The sequence below is a fragment of the Neofelis nebulosa genome, chromosome 2, assembly GCF_028018385.1.
Source record: "Neofelis nebulosa isolate mNeoNeb1 chromosome 2, mNeoNeb1.pri, whole genome shotgun sequence".
Lineage (NCBI taxonomy): Eukaryota > Metazoa > Chordata > Mammalia > Carnivora > Felidae > Neofelis > Neofelis nebulosa.
Window position 1 is genome coordinate 204,796,821 of NC_080783.1, and position 17,283 is coordinate 204,814,103.

The window sequence follows — 17,283 nt, forward strand, 5'->3', positions numbered from 1 at the left end:
CATTTCTACACTAATCCCTTTGAGAACTCAAACTTCTCAGTTGGCCCAGTCTTTCCCTGCAACAGAAGAACTTTGATGAACTCATTGGCTCTCTGGCAGTTACCTACTGAGTATTTCTGAAGGGACAGCATCTGCTTGGATGTGGCCAAATCTGGGCCAATCAAAATCTATCCGGATCCTGGCTTAGGGATTTAGGGTCAGTTAGTGAGTCTCTGCACATGGTAAAGACTGTAACTGGGAGAGGCAGTTGGTGGTGGCTACAATGGTGGAGAAAGCCAATCTAGAGAGAGAGAGAGAGAGAGAGAGAGAGAGAGAATGAATCAGGGAGACAGAATGAGAGAGAGACAGAAACACAGCACACCTTCAGGGAGAAACAGGGAGAAGAATCCCCATTTCAAGCTCTTAGAATCTTTTTTTTTTTTAATGTTTATTTTTATTTTTGAGACAGAGACAGAGCATGAGTGGGGGTGGGGCAGAGAGAGAGGGAGACACAGGATTGGAAACAGGCTCCAGGCTCTGAGCTGTCAGCACAGAGCCTGACACGGGGCTCGAACCCACAGACCGCGAGATCATGACCTGAGCTGAAGCTGGACGTCCAACCGACTGAGCCACCCAGGCGCCCTCAAGCTCTTAGAATCTTTGAGACACTCCTGAGTCTTTGTCATAAATTTCCCCCACTTCCTTCTTTGCTAATTAAGCTCCAGTTAATTTCTATTGCTTGTCGCCAAAGGTTCCTATCCCCTGGAGGTGAAGGCAAAGGGGTTTGGTATATTATTGTTCCGAAAAGTTGAAAGAGTTTTCAGCTGAAAAAAAGGGAAAGCTAAACAAAAATACACCCCCACACAGGCCAAGAACAAACTGAAAGGAAAACACTCATCAGTTGTTAGTTTGACAGGTGTTTCTTAAGCGCCTATGCTGTGTCCAGCGCCTTAAATACTTTATCTAATCTTCACAAAAATCCTTGAGAGGTAACGCTTTGCCCATTTCAAAGGGAGTTGAGACACAGCGAGGTTAAGGGACTCATGCAAGGACACACAGCCGGTCAATGGCAGAGACACGGTGCATCAGGGTTTGGCGAAATGACAATAGGTCGTGTCTTACCTGCATAAGCACAGCTTGTGAGTGAGGACGTTTCCTGGGTGGGGACCCACTTGGCCCAGAGAGTAAAGGAAGCCAGAAAGATCACACGAGGTATGACTCAGTTTTTCTGGCTACAAAGAACACAGCAACCTTTCTACAGTTGGAAGTAGGGAAGGGTAGATCGGAGAGCAAAATCCTCCCAAACAAAAAGCACTTGTAGTCTCAGTATCTCTTATTTTCCATCTTGTTAAGATTTCTTTTATAAAAAGCCTTCCCAGATTGGGTAAAAATTATTCTTGATTCTGTGGAAAACGTTAGAGGGGGTAGGAGAGGGAGAATCAATCCCCAAATCCATTCCGGAATTAAGAGTTTACTTTGCAATTCCATCACATTCATATACAAAGATTTGTTACAGATCCATAAGAAGAGGCCCTACCAACACGCATATAGGCAAATTGCCAATAAACCAAGAAAGAATATTAAACATTTTGAGGAATCAAAGAAAATCAAATTGAAGTAACGTACCGTTTTTTACCTTCGAGGTTTTCAAGCATGAAAAAACTATAAAAAACATTGGGGAGATGTGGGAAAATGGGCACTTTTTTTTTAAGTTTTATTTTTTAAATAATTTTAATAAAATTTAAATTTAAAAAAATGTTTTAATTTTAATAATTTTTAAAATCTCTACCCCCAACGTGGGGCATGAACTCATGGCCCTGAGATCAAGAGTCACGTGTTCCCCCAGCTAAGCCAGCCAGGTGCCCCAAAATGGGCACTTTTCATACTTTGTTGGTGGGCATTTCAGTCAATATAAACTTTCTCCAGGGCATTTTGGAAATCTGAATCTAAAGCCTTGAAATGTGTATCCTTATCGCTCAATTTGATTCTAGGGATTTATCAAAAGGAGGTACAATTTTGGGAGCATTCTTTCTAGAGTTATGACAGGGAGGGCCTCTGGGGTGGGCTGAGGCTGCCACAGTGCTGAGGACCCTCACAGGGTTTAGGGCAGCTGCTGCTGTTCAACTGAAGGAGAAATAGTTCCACAGATTAGCAGCTGGTATCACCATTCTGCATATCTGTACTGCTGGGTTTTTAAAAAAAAAAAAAATTTTTAACGTTTATTTATTTTTTTGAGACAGAGAGAGACAGAGCATGAACAGGGGAGGGTCAGAGAGAGGGAGACACAGAATCTGAAACAGGCTCCAGGCTCTGAGCGGTCAGCACAGAGCCCGACGCGGGGCTCGAACTCACGGACCGCGAGATCATGACCTGAGCCAAAGTCGGCCGCTTAACCGACTGAGCCACCCAGGCGCCCCTGTACTGCTGGTTTTAAGCACACACACGCACAAAAATTCAAGTAATCTCTGTGCCCACCATGAGGCTTGAGGTCATGACCCCAAGATCAAGAGTCACATGTTCTACAGACTGAGCCAGCGGGGTGCCCCTAAAATATTGTGTGGTTTTTCTTAATCTAATAATTTATTATTTTTTTATAATTTCCATCCAAGTTAGTTAGCATATACTGCAACAATGATTTCAGGAGTAGATTCCTTAAGCCCCTTACCCATTTAGCCCATCTCCCCTCCCACAACCCCTCCAGGAGCCCTCTGTTTGTTCTCTATATTTGAGAGTCTCTTATGTTTTGTCCCCCTCCCCGTTTTTGTATTATTTTTGCTTCCCTTCCCCTTATGCTCATCTGTTTTGTCTCTTAAAGTCTTCATATGAGTGAAGTCATTTGTCTTTCTCTGACTAATTTCGCTTAGCATAATACCCTCCAGTTCCATCCATGAAGTTGCAAATGGCAAGATTTCATTCTTTTTGGTTGCCGAGTGATACTCCATTGTCTATATATCCCACATCTTCTTTATCCATCCATCCATGGACGGACATTTGGGCTCTTTCCATAGTTTGGCTATTGTTGATAGTGCTGCTGTAAACATGGGGGTGCATGTGTCCCTTCGAAACAGCACACCCGTATCCCGTGGATCAATGCCTAGTAGTGCAATTGCTGGGTCGTAGGGTAGTTCTATTTTTAGTGTTTTGAGGAACCTCCAGACTGTTTTCCAGAGGGGCTGCACCAGTTTGCATTCCCACCAACAACGCAAAAGAGAGCCTCTTCCACCGCATCCTCGCCAATATCTGTTGTCGTCTGAGTTGTTAACCTAAAAAATTGTTTTTTAGGTTAAATGTTTATTCCAACGTTTTTTTGTTTTTTTTTTTATTTATTTTTGGGACAGAGAGAGACAGAGCATGAACGGGGGAGGGGCAGAGAGAGAGGGAGACACAGAATCGGAAACAGGCTCCAGGCTCCGAGCCATCAGCCCAGAGCCTGACGCGGGGCTCGAACCCACGGACCGCGAGATCGTGACCTGGCTGAAGTCGGACGCTTAACCGACTGCGCCACCCAGGCGCCCCTAGGTTAAATGTTTAAAGGTGGCTTCTGCTTCCTCATAAAGTTGGAGCTGGGAGCTGGGATTTTGTTTCTCACTTTTCTGGTTGGGCACGGGTCTTGGGGCAGGTTTATGTCATTACTCTAATGGGAAATGGAATATACATGTGTTCTTGGGTGTTAAGGATTTCTCAGTTTTAGTTTCCAACACGGTAAATACTGAAAGAAATAACTCACATTAAAAAAAGACCCGTAGGGTCTTCAAGAATGATAAAGAGCGTACAGGGTCCTAGGAGCGCCTGGGTGGCTCAGTCGGTTGAACATCTGACTCTTGATTTCCACGCAGGTCATGATCTCACGGTTCATGAGTTTCAGGCCTGCATTGGGCTCTGTGGTGATGGTGCAGAGCCTCCTTGGGATTCTCTCTTTTCCTCTCTCTCTACCCCTCCCTTGCTTGTACTCTCTCTGTCTCTAAAAATAACGCAATCAATTTGAAAGGAAGGAAGGAAGGGAAAAAGAGTGTACAGGTTTCCTGAGACCAAAAAATTTGAGAACTGCTAATCCAAACAGACAGACATCAGGACCATTTTCAAGATTAAAAAAAAAAAAAAAGTGGGGCGTGTGGATTGCCCAGGATCATCCACTAATGAAGAGTGAGGCTGGATTTGCATCCAGGCTCGTCTGATCTGAGTCCTCCCTTTCCCACTACTTGCCAGGGAGACACTCTCTTTCAATACAGTGTGATGGCTGGTGTCTGTGTGTCCCCTGATGGGGACACGCAGGCAACTGCTGTGAGTGTCCTAGCACCTGGCCTAGGGCCCCGCCCTCACTGGGAGAGCAATGGATGTTTGTTGACTGAGTAAATGAATGACCCATTCCCAGAAGACACCGTTGAAATTCTCCCTGGGAAGGAGGTAGTGCAAAGTTAACCTCTCCTTGCACCCTTGGCCCTGCTCTTTGGCCTCCAGCCTCCTGGAAGGGCTGCCAGGAACGAGAAGCGAGGGACAGGAAAGATGTTCTCCGGTAGCTGGAGAAGGTATGTCCCAACCACACAGGGCCACAAAGCCCATGAACGGAACCTCGGCAGTGGGGAGCTGTGTTCGTCAGCACAGGCCTGCCATGGCAGCACCACAGGCTCCACGGCTTACACGACAGAAGTCTATTTTCTTATAGTTCTGGAGGCCAGCAGCCCAAGACCAAGATCAAGGTGGCAACAGATTCCGTTTCTGGTGATGGCCTCTTCCTGGCTTGCGGATGGCCACCTTCTTCCTGGGTCCTCACGTGGCATCGTTTCCTCTATGCTCTAGCTGGGCAGGGGGTGGGGGCAAACTCACTGGTGTCTCTTCTCATCAGGACACCCGTCCAATCAGATCAGGGCCCCACCCTATGACCTCATTTCATCTGCATTACCTCTTAGAGGCCCTATTTCCCAATACAGTCACATCGGGGCTTAGGGCATTACCACACGAATTCGGTGGGGGGGGGGGGGGACACAGTTCATTCCATTGCAGGTGCCATTGGGAGGTGACTGGGACGGTCAAGGTGGCCTGTAGGGAGCGATCTCTCTGGCTGCAAAGGGAAGGATGGGCCGGAGCAGGCAAGATTGGAAGCTGTTTGAATGGCTGCTGTTGTCCAGGGGTGAGAAATGCTGCCTAAACCAGAGGCATGGCGTTCGGGGCAGAGAAGGGGCAGAGAAAGGGCAGCCGTTTACGAGTTCGAATTCACAGGACTCAATGTAGGCGACTGGGGGGAGGGAGAGGTGCAAAATGGCAGCCAGGTCTCCAGCGTGGGTGTTGGGTGATTGCAAGGCTGGCTTCAGAGGCGTGTGACCATCCCACACTCAGAAGGGCCCGGTTCTTGTTTCAGGCCCTGCTGTCACTGTCGTGAAGTTATTAATAACTTTTAAAGAAGCTCCAAGCCCTGCATTTCCATTTTGCACCGGGCCCTGGGAATTATGTAGCCGGTCCGTGTGGTTGGGAGTTCATGGATCAAGAAGGGGAATCTGGAGAAGGAAGAAGCTTGAAGAGAAAGATGCAGAGTTCAGAGTGAGCCCCCTGTTGTGCCAACGTTCAGAAGCTTTCCGGTCTTTTCTATAGACCTCTTCTTCTTGGGCAGCAGGGAAAAGGGGCCACGCCCCCCGGGGGCTTTCTCCCTTAGAGACCTTTCTCCTGAGGGGTTGCCTGACCAGGAGGGCCCCTTCTTCTCACCCTCTATCTCTGAGGGCTGTTACCCTCCAATCCAGGGTCCTCCAGGCTCTCCATTCTTCCTCACGAACCCCCGCTTCTCCAAGATCCCTGGGCCAGAGCAGGAGGGAGCTGGCCTCTGGTGGTCCCAGGAGGATGTCCAGCCTGTATCCTCTCTCTGGAGATGGCTGGGTGACACCAGCTGATCCCTGCCAAGAAACCTTTCCTATTTCACAACCACCAAAGCAGCAGTTGAGGGTAAGGGCTTTAGATCCTCAGGTGGGTACAAATCAGGTGCTGAATGTATTCCCTTCAGGACTTTTTAAGGCCTCAGCTGCCTTATCTGTGGGGTGACCACATTCTTCATTAACCCTTCTAAGAAATAAAGGGGAGCGTGAGCATAACATACACACTCATTATACTGGGACAGTGGGCACAAACTGAGACCGTCCCTGGTAAATCGGGACATACAGCTCCCCGACTTATCCATAAAGTCGGATTAAGTGGAACCACACACAGAAAGCAGGGGGCACAAAGGAAGTGCTCGGGGGACAGCGCCTATTGCCATGAATACCCTCTGCATTCACCCTCGACCCATGTCTGAATCTCGGTCACCCACCTGTCAATCACTGACACCCAGCACGTGTCAGGTGCCCAGCGTTGGTGGCCCTGATAAAGATGGACGGCCATTCACCTATTCAGCCAACGTGTCGTGAGCAGCTCATCTGGGCCAGGCCCTGGGCCAGGTTCCAGGGACCCACAGATAAGTGACACTGCTTGCCTTTCTGGGGCTTGCGGTCATACAGGCTGTGGTGGGTTGCATAGGGTCCTCCCCGAAATTCATATCCACTCAGAATATGACCTTATTTGGGTCTTTGCAGTTGTAATTAAGGATGGAGATGGGATCATACTGGGTGACGGTGGGCCCTAAATCCAAAGAGAATGTCGTTATAGGAGATAGGACACAGAGGGACATCGAGGGAACGGCCTTGTGGAGGCAGAAGAGACTGGAGGGCTGTCACACTCCAAGAACGCCAACGATTTTGCCCGTGGCCACCAGAAAAAGGAGAAAGGCATGGAATGGATTCTCCCTTTGAGCCTTCAGAAGGAACCAACCCATGCCGGCATTTTGATTTCAGACTTCCGGCCTCCAGAACTGTAAGAATATAAATTTCTGTTGTTTTAAAGCCACCAAGTTTGTAGCAATTTGTTACTGCAGCCCAAAGAAAGTAACACATAGAGGATACAGGTGCTAGGACATTGATAAACAGAGAATTCTCAAACAGCAGCTACCTCTGGGGGGAAGAGATGACTGGGAGGCCAGAGAAGGGGGCTTCCGGGGACTGGTCATGTTCGTTTCTCGATCAGGTTATGCAGACGTGTTCACTTTGTGACAACGTATTGAGCTGTACGCTTAGGATTTGTCGGGTTTTTCCCCATTAAAAAAAAAATTATTTTGAGAGAGAGAGCACACAGGAGGGGCAGAGAGAGGGGGAGAGAGAGAGAATCCCCCTCCAACGGTGAGATCACGACCTGAGCCAAAATCAAGAGTCGGACGCCAACTGAGCCACCCAGGCGCTTTGTGTGCTTTTATGTGTGTTCTATCTCGAGAAAAGGTTAAAAAGATAAAGTGCATAGATACATAATGATAGCTTGTAATAAGTGCTTTGAAACACTTTGAAACAAAACCCAGGGTTATTGGGGACATTGGGTCTCTTCCCATGTTTCCTGCTTCTGGATGCTCCTGGGGGTTAATATAAAACTGTGAACTTTGCCTTTAAATCTGAAGGAGGGAGATTCTGTGCAAAGAATTCAGCGTTATTAATTCAGTATGTGCTGGCTAATCCATTAAATTCCTTGTCCACTTCTGGGAGTCCATCTGAGAAAAGGAAATTGGCTCGTTTTTTTTTATTTTTAAAGTCACCGCTTTATACACATTCATAATAGTGACAGCAGTAACAGTAACAGCAGCCAGAATTTAGCAAGCACTTACTTTGCTTCAGCCACTTAACAGAAATTATTTCGTCTAACCCTCACTAGAGTCCTCCGAGGTAGTTTATATTAATTATACTCCAGTTTACAGAAAAGAAAGTGGCGGTTCAGAGAGGTTAAGGAATTCACCTAAGTCCACACAGCCAGTTTTTCAAACATTGCCCTGTAGAATGAAGGAGTCGTGGGGATGAAAGGTGCAGCCTGGGGAATATAGTCAGCCGAATTGCAATAGTGTCGCATGGTGACAGACGGTAGCTACATTTGTGGTGAGCTTAGCATAAGCTGTAGACTCGGGGAATCACTGTGTTGTGCACTTGAAACTGTGTAACATTGTGTGTCTGTTGTGCACTTGAAACTATGTAACACTGTCGGCTATATGTCGATAAAGAGGTAATTCGAAAAAAGTACAAACCACATTTATCTACATTTTTATGATTAAAGAAATTATAACACGAGAATTTGGGGGATACAGAACTGTGCAAAAAAGAAAGTACAGGTCGCCAAACCAGAGAAACAGAAACAAAACCAAAAAACATTGCCCTGGAGTGCCACCATTAGCTCCCCCGTGAAAAAACCCTGGTTCCCGGAAACAGCCACACCGCCTCCTCGTCTTTACCCTCCAGTTTGATCAAATGATCGCTTCCCTGAACCTACTGTGGCACCTTGCCTTTGAACCTGCTGCTCCTTCTCTCTGGAATCTTCTTTCTCCCTCTTTGCCTGTCAAACTCCTATTCATCCTTCAAGACCCTGCTCAGCTGACAAATACTCATTCTCTTTCAGCCAAACATTCTGCTTTTGGTCATCTATTCCAAGGTTTGTTTTTCCCTCCTCTGTGCCTGGCAGAAGCACTGCCATGGAACCTATCGCCTGCTAGTGTGGATTTTCTCTCTCTCTCTCTCTTTTTTTTTTTTTTTCAGTGTGGATTTTCTTAAGGCGTCTATCCCCAACCAGACTGGGAGCCCTTTGTTGCCCCCTTTTCTATCCCAGCACAGGGCCTGGCAGCAACGAGTGATCAGAAAATGCTGAATGGCACAAACTGCAGCGAGGCAAATATGGTGACCCTTCCCAATGACAGAGTGACACGGAAACTGCTTACAACTCGACCATACAAGCGTGCGGCAGAGCGGTTAGGGACGTCCAGCTCGACTCCCAGCTCCACCCCTTACTCGCTGGGCACCCTGCCGTGCCTCAGACTCCCTGTCTTTGTTGTAAAACAAACGCAAGGACACGGTGAGGATTAGGTGACTGGGTACAGGTAAGGTGCTAACAATGGTATCTGGCTTCTAGTAAGTGCTCAGTGAATGTGAGATGTTAATGTCAGCGAGGGATGGAATACGAAGGATGATGCTTCCCTATTTAGTGTCAGTAGGGGCGGCATCTAGTGTTTATTGGACACCTAACGATGTTCCAGAACTTTATGTAATCTTCACAGCAGACTCTGAAATCGGTACTGTTACTACCCCCTTTCCGTATGAGGAGGTTGAGGCTCACGTGCCTCTTAGAGGTAAACAGCAGGGTCTGTCTAACACCCTCCCTCGCCCTCTTCCCCCACTGTCACTATTCCAAGCCCTGCTTCTGGATGAGGCTTGCAAACGCAGAGGAGTTTCCTATTTCCGTTACCATTACCGCTGTTCCCAGGGATGCTGAGGGAACAGTCTCGAGGGGGGGTGGTACCTGGCCAGGTGCCTGGCGGGGTGGTCGGGCTCGGCTGCCCCAGGATGTTTTACCTAGCCCCCTTGATTCCTGGAGAAGGAGGGTGTGGGCAAAGAGGAACCCAACCACCTGGGGCAGTGGTTGGGGAGGGCAGGGGACACGGTGCCTGTCTTCTCCAGCCTTGTCCTCCTTCCTTCCTGTCCCCTGGGCCTGGCCTCAGTACCCACCTCCCAGGACAACCAGGAGAAGGGGTCAGAGAACCAGACTTACCTGATTTCTGGCTGGGCCAGAGCAGCTGGGGGAGAAGCCACCTCGATCATCCTCTCCGGGGTCAGCTTCCCAGGGCAGGTGACTCCTCAGCTGAGTCGAGAAGGGTGACTAGGAGTCAACCCAGAAATGTGGGGGACAAGAAACCTGTCAGGCTCCTCATGGCTGTCGCCAAGACATGGCAAGAGACTCTCAGACCCTCTCCCTCCCCGTGACACATGCACATCCATACGCTCGGTGACAAGACCCCCCAGCAGCAGGACCCCTTTGCTTCCTCCCCACACCCAGCCTGATCTCTGTCCCAATAACTTGTTTTGCCCCTTTCTCTCCACTTTCCGTCATTCCCTTTCTCCTGGGAGTCTTGCTTCCTGGGTTTAGACTCCAGCTTCATATCTGCTTGCGTGTGACCTTGAGCACATTATTCAAACTCCCTGATATTGTCCCTCAATTGTACATGAGGGTAATAATCCTTCCTGTCTGTCGGGGTCATTGAGGGGGTTAAGGGTCATCTCCCCATAAAGCACCTACCTCAGTGCCTGTCCCTTAATAGTGGCAGCTCAGCTTAGGATCTTGGCTGTCATTATGCACCATCTTGGCCTTTCTCTGGCCTCATCCTCTGCCCTCTGCAGGTGCCTTGCCTCTCTCCCAGCTCCTTGTCCCCCCTGCTACCTGGACCTCCTTTCTTTTCTTCCCCTCCCTCCTTTCTGAACCCGAGACTCAATATCTGAAGGGTTCGGGAAGGAGAAAGGGCAGTCATTTCTCCAAAGAGAAATGCTGCCTGGCTTAGGTTCCCTAGTGGAGAGGGGATGGGACTTCCTCTGCCCAGCCTGAAAACCCAGCATCATTCCGGCAGATCCTGGAGTAACTCTGCCAGCGGAAACGCCCGCCCACAAAAAGACACACCTTGGTAGGTCAGGCCAGGACCTGAAGCTGTTTTCCCATAAGTAAGGCCGCAAGGGAGGGGATTGACCTTGAGGTCCCTGGATGCCCTCAGGGGATACTATGGGGATCAAGTCCACCCTGAGGGCAGACAGGATGTGGAGAGCTTCTCTTGAACATGGATGGATTTGAATCCTGGGTCCTCTGCTACTCAGTCAGTTTCTCCTCTCTAAGCCCTGGTCTCCTCACTGGTAAACTGAGGCCAGACAATAATCCCTGCCTACTAGCCTCTCAGGGCTGGTGGAAGGAAAACTGTTGAGAGAATCGCGCCAAGTTGGGGAATGAGCACCTGCCCATCTGGGCCAGCAGATGGCGCCATTGTAGCGCCAGGGTCTCAGCCCCAGGTCTCCCTGCTTTGGTTCCACGTTCTAGCACCACTTCCTGCCTCTTCTTGGATGGGGACATTTGTTGTATGTGGCCAAACTTGGTCCAGAGTGTTAATTAAAAAACAAAATTTTGGGGGGCGCCTGGGTGGCGCAGTCGGTTAAGCGTACGACTTCAGCCAGGTCACGATCTCGCGGTCCGTGAGTTCGAGCCCCGCGTCAGGCTCTGGGCTGATGGCTCGGAGCCTGGAGCCTGTTTCCGATTCTGTGTCTCCCTCTCTCTCTGCCCCTCCCCCGTTCATGCTCTGTCTCTCTCTGTCCCAAAAATAAATAAAAAACGTTGGAAAAAAAAATTTAAAAAAAAAAAAAAATTTTGGGACCAACAGACCTGGACTGAACTGATTCTACTCCTTTAATAAAGGCAATGTCTCTTTGGGTAACTTGCTTAACCTCTCGGAACCTCAGTTTCCCCAAATAGAAAATGTGGATGGCATCTCACTTCTGGGGTTGTCAGGAGGATTGATTCAACCTAGGATGCAGGGGGTCAGTGCTCAATAGCCTGGTTATTCGTGCAACTGGCCTGTGAGCAAGGCACATGTCCTTCTGTTCCCTCACAAGTTGCCCAAATTCAGCCACACCATGTTACCCCCCCACACACACACACCCACCATCCAGTCCTGTTACCAGACCTTCCCTCCTGTCCTCTGCCTTCCCTCTGGGATGTTCGCCCCCTCCCTGTTTCATGACTTTTTGAGACCTTTTTTTTCTAATTGCATTTTTGAACTTTATTGAGATCTAATTTATGTCATAAAAATTTACTCAGGTTAAGTGTACAGTTCAATGATTTTCAGCAAATTTACGAAGTTGTGCTCAAGCCTCGATTTTCAAAATCCTACATCTCAAATGTGCCTCTCTCCCGAGTCCCAGGCCCTTTATCCGATGCCCCTTGGACATTGCCACAAAGCTATCCCCCACCTCACTCACTCAATACATCCCGGACCAAACTCATCATTGTCTCCTCTCCCTTCCTCTCCCTGCCTTTCCCACCTCCCTCCTTGGCTTCCTCGGTTACCAATTTCATTTTTTTCCCTCTATGTTCTCAGCACTTTGCTCAGAACCTGGCACTTAGTAGGTGCTCAGTAAAAGTTTGCTCTGCACATGAAAAAATAAACAGCATCATCCTGTTACCCAAGTTTGATTGCTCCCCCCTCACACCCCACCTGCCAACCACCCTGTTGACTCTATCTTGGAACTGTCTGTCTGGAGTCCACTCCTGCCACCCAGCGCCCTTCTGCTCCAAGTGTCTCCCCCTCTGGAATCCTCCCCCCCCCCCATCGGTTCCCCCTATGTGGTCACACAGAGAGATTTCTCCAAAAAGCACATCTGACCTCATCACCTCTTCCCTAAGAACGTGCTACCCATTCCGCCACAGCAGAGTCCAGATCCCCTAACCTGTCACGGGCAGCGCGTCAGTGTTTGGTGAGCCCAACTCTCTAGCCTCGGTTTCATCCCTCCCCCTTCTCTGACTCTCCCAGGCTCTAGTCACCACAAACCACAAGAGCAGTAATGACACCGTGGTGAGAAGGTGGGACTGGAGTCAGCCTGGCTGGAGTTCGCAGGCCAGGGGCGATGCCTCTTTGAGCCTCAGTTTTCTCCTCTGTAAAATGGGAGTTGTAACAGCACCGACGTCCTAGGGTTGTTGTGGGGATTAAAGGAGGCGCTGAAGGTAAAGCACTTGGAATAGGGCCTGGCACAGGCCAGGACTCAACATACCTTAGTTTCATTTCTCTGAGGGCTCCGCAAGCACACGGAAACTCCCAGAGTTCAGCGACTGAGACTCTTTCCCCTTCGTCTCCACCAGGGGGTGCTGCAACCCATTCCACAGCCCCGGAGAGATGGGCTCCCTCTGGGAGGACCGCCCCAAAGCCCCTCAAGTCAGCTTTGGTCAGACCTTCCTCCCTCACAGAGCTTATCACACAAGGACCCCTTCTGAAGCCACCTCCGTTTGGGTGAATGCAACGCCAGGTCTCCAAAGAGCTCCCCAATCTCCCACCATCTCCGCATCCCCCTGCCAGCCCCTTCCATCGGCCACATTATGACCACCCTTCTTCCACGCTGCCCCATCGGCGTTCATTCCAGAATGAACAACCGTTCTCACTGCCCCTCCCCTGCAACCGGTCCCTGTTTCCACCGTCCGGCAGACCCAGCGGGCTCTGCCCCTCCCCCAGCCAGTAAGGGACCCCATCCCTTCTGCCCACTGGGTTCCAGCCACACTGCCTTAGGAGCACTCTTCCCCCTCCTCTCCTCGGGCCCTCTGTCCCCACCCCATCACCCCTTATTAAACCGCTTCAGATCTTGCCCGCCTCAGAGACATCATCCCTGACCCTCCCACCACCATTAAATCAAGATCTCCCATGGCATGCCTCCATAGCACTCTGCTTCCTCCTCTTAACCCTTACCACAGTTTGTAATTACATATTTGAGTGCCTGTTGGATGAACATCTGCCTCCCCGCTTCCTTTGGAAGCTTCCTGAGAGCAGAGGCTGTCTTGTTCCATCGTGTCCCTAGTGGCCCCGTAAGTACCAGGGGGACGGCTGAATGGAGTTTGCCTGTTTCTTTATGCGTCCCCTCTGCTCCCTTGTCAGGTTCCCGAGGGGGAGGACGGTCATCCAGGTCTGTATTTCCAGGCAGACCCCTCACTCCCCCTTGGCATCACATGGGTGAATGATTACACCTTCTTTTGGTCTTCCTAAGGTTGGTATTTTAACTACGCTTAAAAAGGCTATGATGCGTTGCAATAAAATATTAATAATAATATCTACAGTGCGTATCGGAACTGGCTGTCACTACCCAATTATTCCCCCCCGGGGGAGCACGTTCTCTGACTGTGAGCATCTCCACAGGCCTTTGTGTCATGAGCTTTCCCAGCCCTGGTCAACCCTGTGCTTCCGCAGGGCAGCGTCACTCTCTTCTGGCGTTTAGAAGAGAAAGTGGAGGTTTAGGGAGATTAAACGGCGTGCCCAGAGGAGGCTGAGCTGGGGCTCAAACCCAGGCCTCCATGTTCCAGCCCTGTTAATTTCCACTCGGTAACTCCCTAGCCTGTCCCCGCCCCATCTCCTGGAGGGCAGATACACGAGTCCTTGTCCCACTGTCCCCGGTGCTAGTGGAAGGGGGAGGGCTCACAATGGCTTTTGAATGAATGAATGAATGAATGAGAAACGAATGCTTCCTTAGCTACCGGGGCCAGACCCCAGGACACCCTCCCCACTTCCAGAGGCCACCCAGGGATGCTTCCTCCAGTCGGAGCTCTAGCTCAGAACCCAGGAGGGAAGGGCGAAAAAGGGCCTGGATAAGAGGAAGAAGAGTCACACACAGCAGCACCTCCTGAGTACAGCACTTGCAAAAAGCCTTCACACTCGCTGCCTCTTACTGAGATCTCAAAGGAGCTGTGCAAGTAGCAGGACAAATAAACAAACAAGAAAAAGAGAAAGAAAAGCTCGTTGTTGTTTTTTTCCTTTTTGCAAAGCCAGTGTGTGTTCTCTGTAAATAATTTAGAACTGCACTGCCCAATGCGGTAAGTAATCACTCGGTACATATGGTCATTCAAATCTATATTAAATACAATTAAGTAAAATGTAAAATTCGATTCCTCAGGCTCACTAGCCACATTGATTTTGTTTTTTAAATTTTATTAATGTATTTATTTTTCACACACACACACACACACACACACACAGGCAGAGTGGGAGTGGGGGAGGGGCAGAGAACGAGGGAGACACAGAATCCGAACCAGGTCCAGGCTCTGAGTCGTCAGCACGGAGCCCGACGTGGGGCTCCAACTCAGGAACAGTGAGATCAGACCTGAGCCAAAGAAGTCGGACACTGAGCCACCCAGGCACCCCTCACTAGCCACATTTAAAGTGCTCAATAGCCTTATGGGGCTCATGGCTACTATACTGGACAATATAGATCCAGAGCATTTCCATCACTGCAGAATGTTCTATTGGACAAAACTGATTTATGACATACAAATAAGCAAAAGGAAGGGGGAAAACACCTGCAATTCCATTTCCCAAAGAAAACTACTGCTAACATTTTGGCGTGGATATTTCCAGTTTTTCCCATGGGCGGGCATTATATATATTGTTTGTTTGTTTGTTTTTTTCCAAAAAGGGGCTAATGTTGTACAAACTGTTTTATGGCCTGTTTTTTATTTTATTTTTACTTATCAAAGTACTACAAACATCTTTTCTATAACACCTTTTTAAACAGTAGCACAGTATTTGAATGACTACCATAATTAATTTGCCCAATTCTCTATTCCCAGGTGCCTGCACAGTCTCTCCTTGTCCTTTTTTTTTTTTTTTAATCAGAGCCACTATTCTTTTTTTTTTTTTTTTAAGTTATTTAGGGACACCTGGGTGGCTCTGTCCAAAGAGTGTGCCACTCTTGACATCAGGATTGTGAGTGCAAGCCCCACGTTGGGGAGAAAGATTACTACAACAACAACAACTTACTTAAACATTTTGTGTACAAAGAGCTATATTTTATTTTGAAGTCACTTAATTATTTTTGTAAAAGTGGTAGGGGTTCATTATAAGCAATTAAATTAAATACATGATATACAAAGGAGGGGGAAAAATTCCCCAAATCACTCTACTCAAAATAACCACATTTTCTTTCAACTTTATATTGTAAGATTTTTTTCAAACATACAGAAAGGTTGAAAGAGTAGCATAGTAAACACCCAGACGCCCATCACCTCAATTCAGCAATCAAAACCACCACCCCACTTTAAACATGTTGGGGCCCTATTTCCAAACATCTTTCTGGATCTAAACACATATAAATGTGTCTATATAAGAATCTCATTACACTTGCCACATTGTTCTGCCATCTGGTTTTTTGAAAAGTTTTTCATTTTTAATAATATATTGCAAATATCTTTTCAAGTTCCACTAAATATTCTTGCACAACATCTTGTTTAATGGCCCCTTAGTATCAGTTATGTGGATCTATTACACTTTTCATAACCAATCTCCTCTGGTTGGCCATTGGGGTTTCTAATCTTTCACTATCACGAAAGAAAAAAAAGTTCAGCGAGTATCCCTGTGGCTTTTTGCCTTTGGGTGGTAATCTCCTGGGGGTAAATTCCTAGTCTGAAGATTCAGGAGCAAAAGGACAAATCTTCCAGAAAGGTTGTGCCAACTTATACCTCCCACTGATAATGCATGAGACTCTCCAGTGACCCCATCCTCACCAATACTTTTGCTCTTAGGGCAAATGTGTATTTAAGTTATTTTTTTTTCTTAAATTTTTTTTTTCAACGTTTTTAATTTATTTTTGGGACAGAGAGAGACAGAGCATGAACGGGGGAGGGGCAGAGAGAGAGAGGGAGACACAGAATCGGAAACAGGCTCCAGGCTCCGAGCCATCAGCCCAGAGCCTGACGCGGGGCTCGAACTCACGGACCGCGAGATCGTGACCTGGCTGAAGTCGGACGCTTAACCGACTGCGCCACCCAGGCGCCCCTTAAGTTATTTTTTTTTCATCTCTGTCTCTCTCCAGAGATGAGCTTTTTTTTTTTTTTTTTTTAAATGTTTGTTTATTTTTGAGAGAGAGAGAGCGCCTGCTCACAAGTTGGGGGTGGGCAGAGAGAGAGAGAGAGGGAGGGAGACACAGAATCCAAAGCAGACTCCAGGTTCTGAGCTGTCGGCACAGAGCCTGACGTGGGGCTTGAACCCACAAACCATGAGATCATGACCTGAGCCAAAGTCGGAGCTTAACCGACTTAGCCACCCAGGTGCCCCCCCCCTTTTAAAAAATTTTTTTAAATATTTATTTATTTTTAACAGAGAGAGAGAGACAGAGACAGAGTGCGAGTGGGGGAGGGGCAGAGAGAGAGAGACACACACACACACACAGAAAAATACTCCATAAAATGTTTGTTGAATGAGCAAATGTTGAAAATCCTTTAGGGAAGATGCCACAGTGGACACCAACAGATAACTTCTCAGTTATTCAAACACTTTCATGCATTTAGTGTATATTCACCTAGCACCTACTATGAACCAGGCCCTGTTCTGGATAACACAACAGAGGATGAAATAAAGTCCCTGCCTTTGTGGAGCTGACATTCTAGTGGGGGGGACATACGATAAACAAATAAACACTATGCTTGGAATGTCCCTTTGGTGGTGATGAAGGCCAGGAAGAAAAGTAAAGCAGGAGAGGGGGCTAGCGAGTGGCAGAGGTGAGGGAGTGAGGATGGGGTGCAATCCTACGTGGGGTGGCCAGGGAGAGTCTCCTTAATGATGAGCAGAAGTGAACCCTGTAGACGGATGCAGAGTAGTCTCCTTTAGGCGGAGAGGACAGCAAGTGCAAAAGCCCTGTGGTATGATTGCCCGTGGCTGCTCCAAGATCAGTAGGGAAGCCAGAGCAGCTGAAGTGAGGCGGG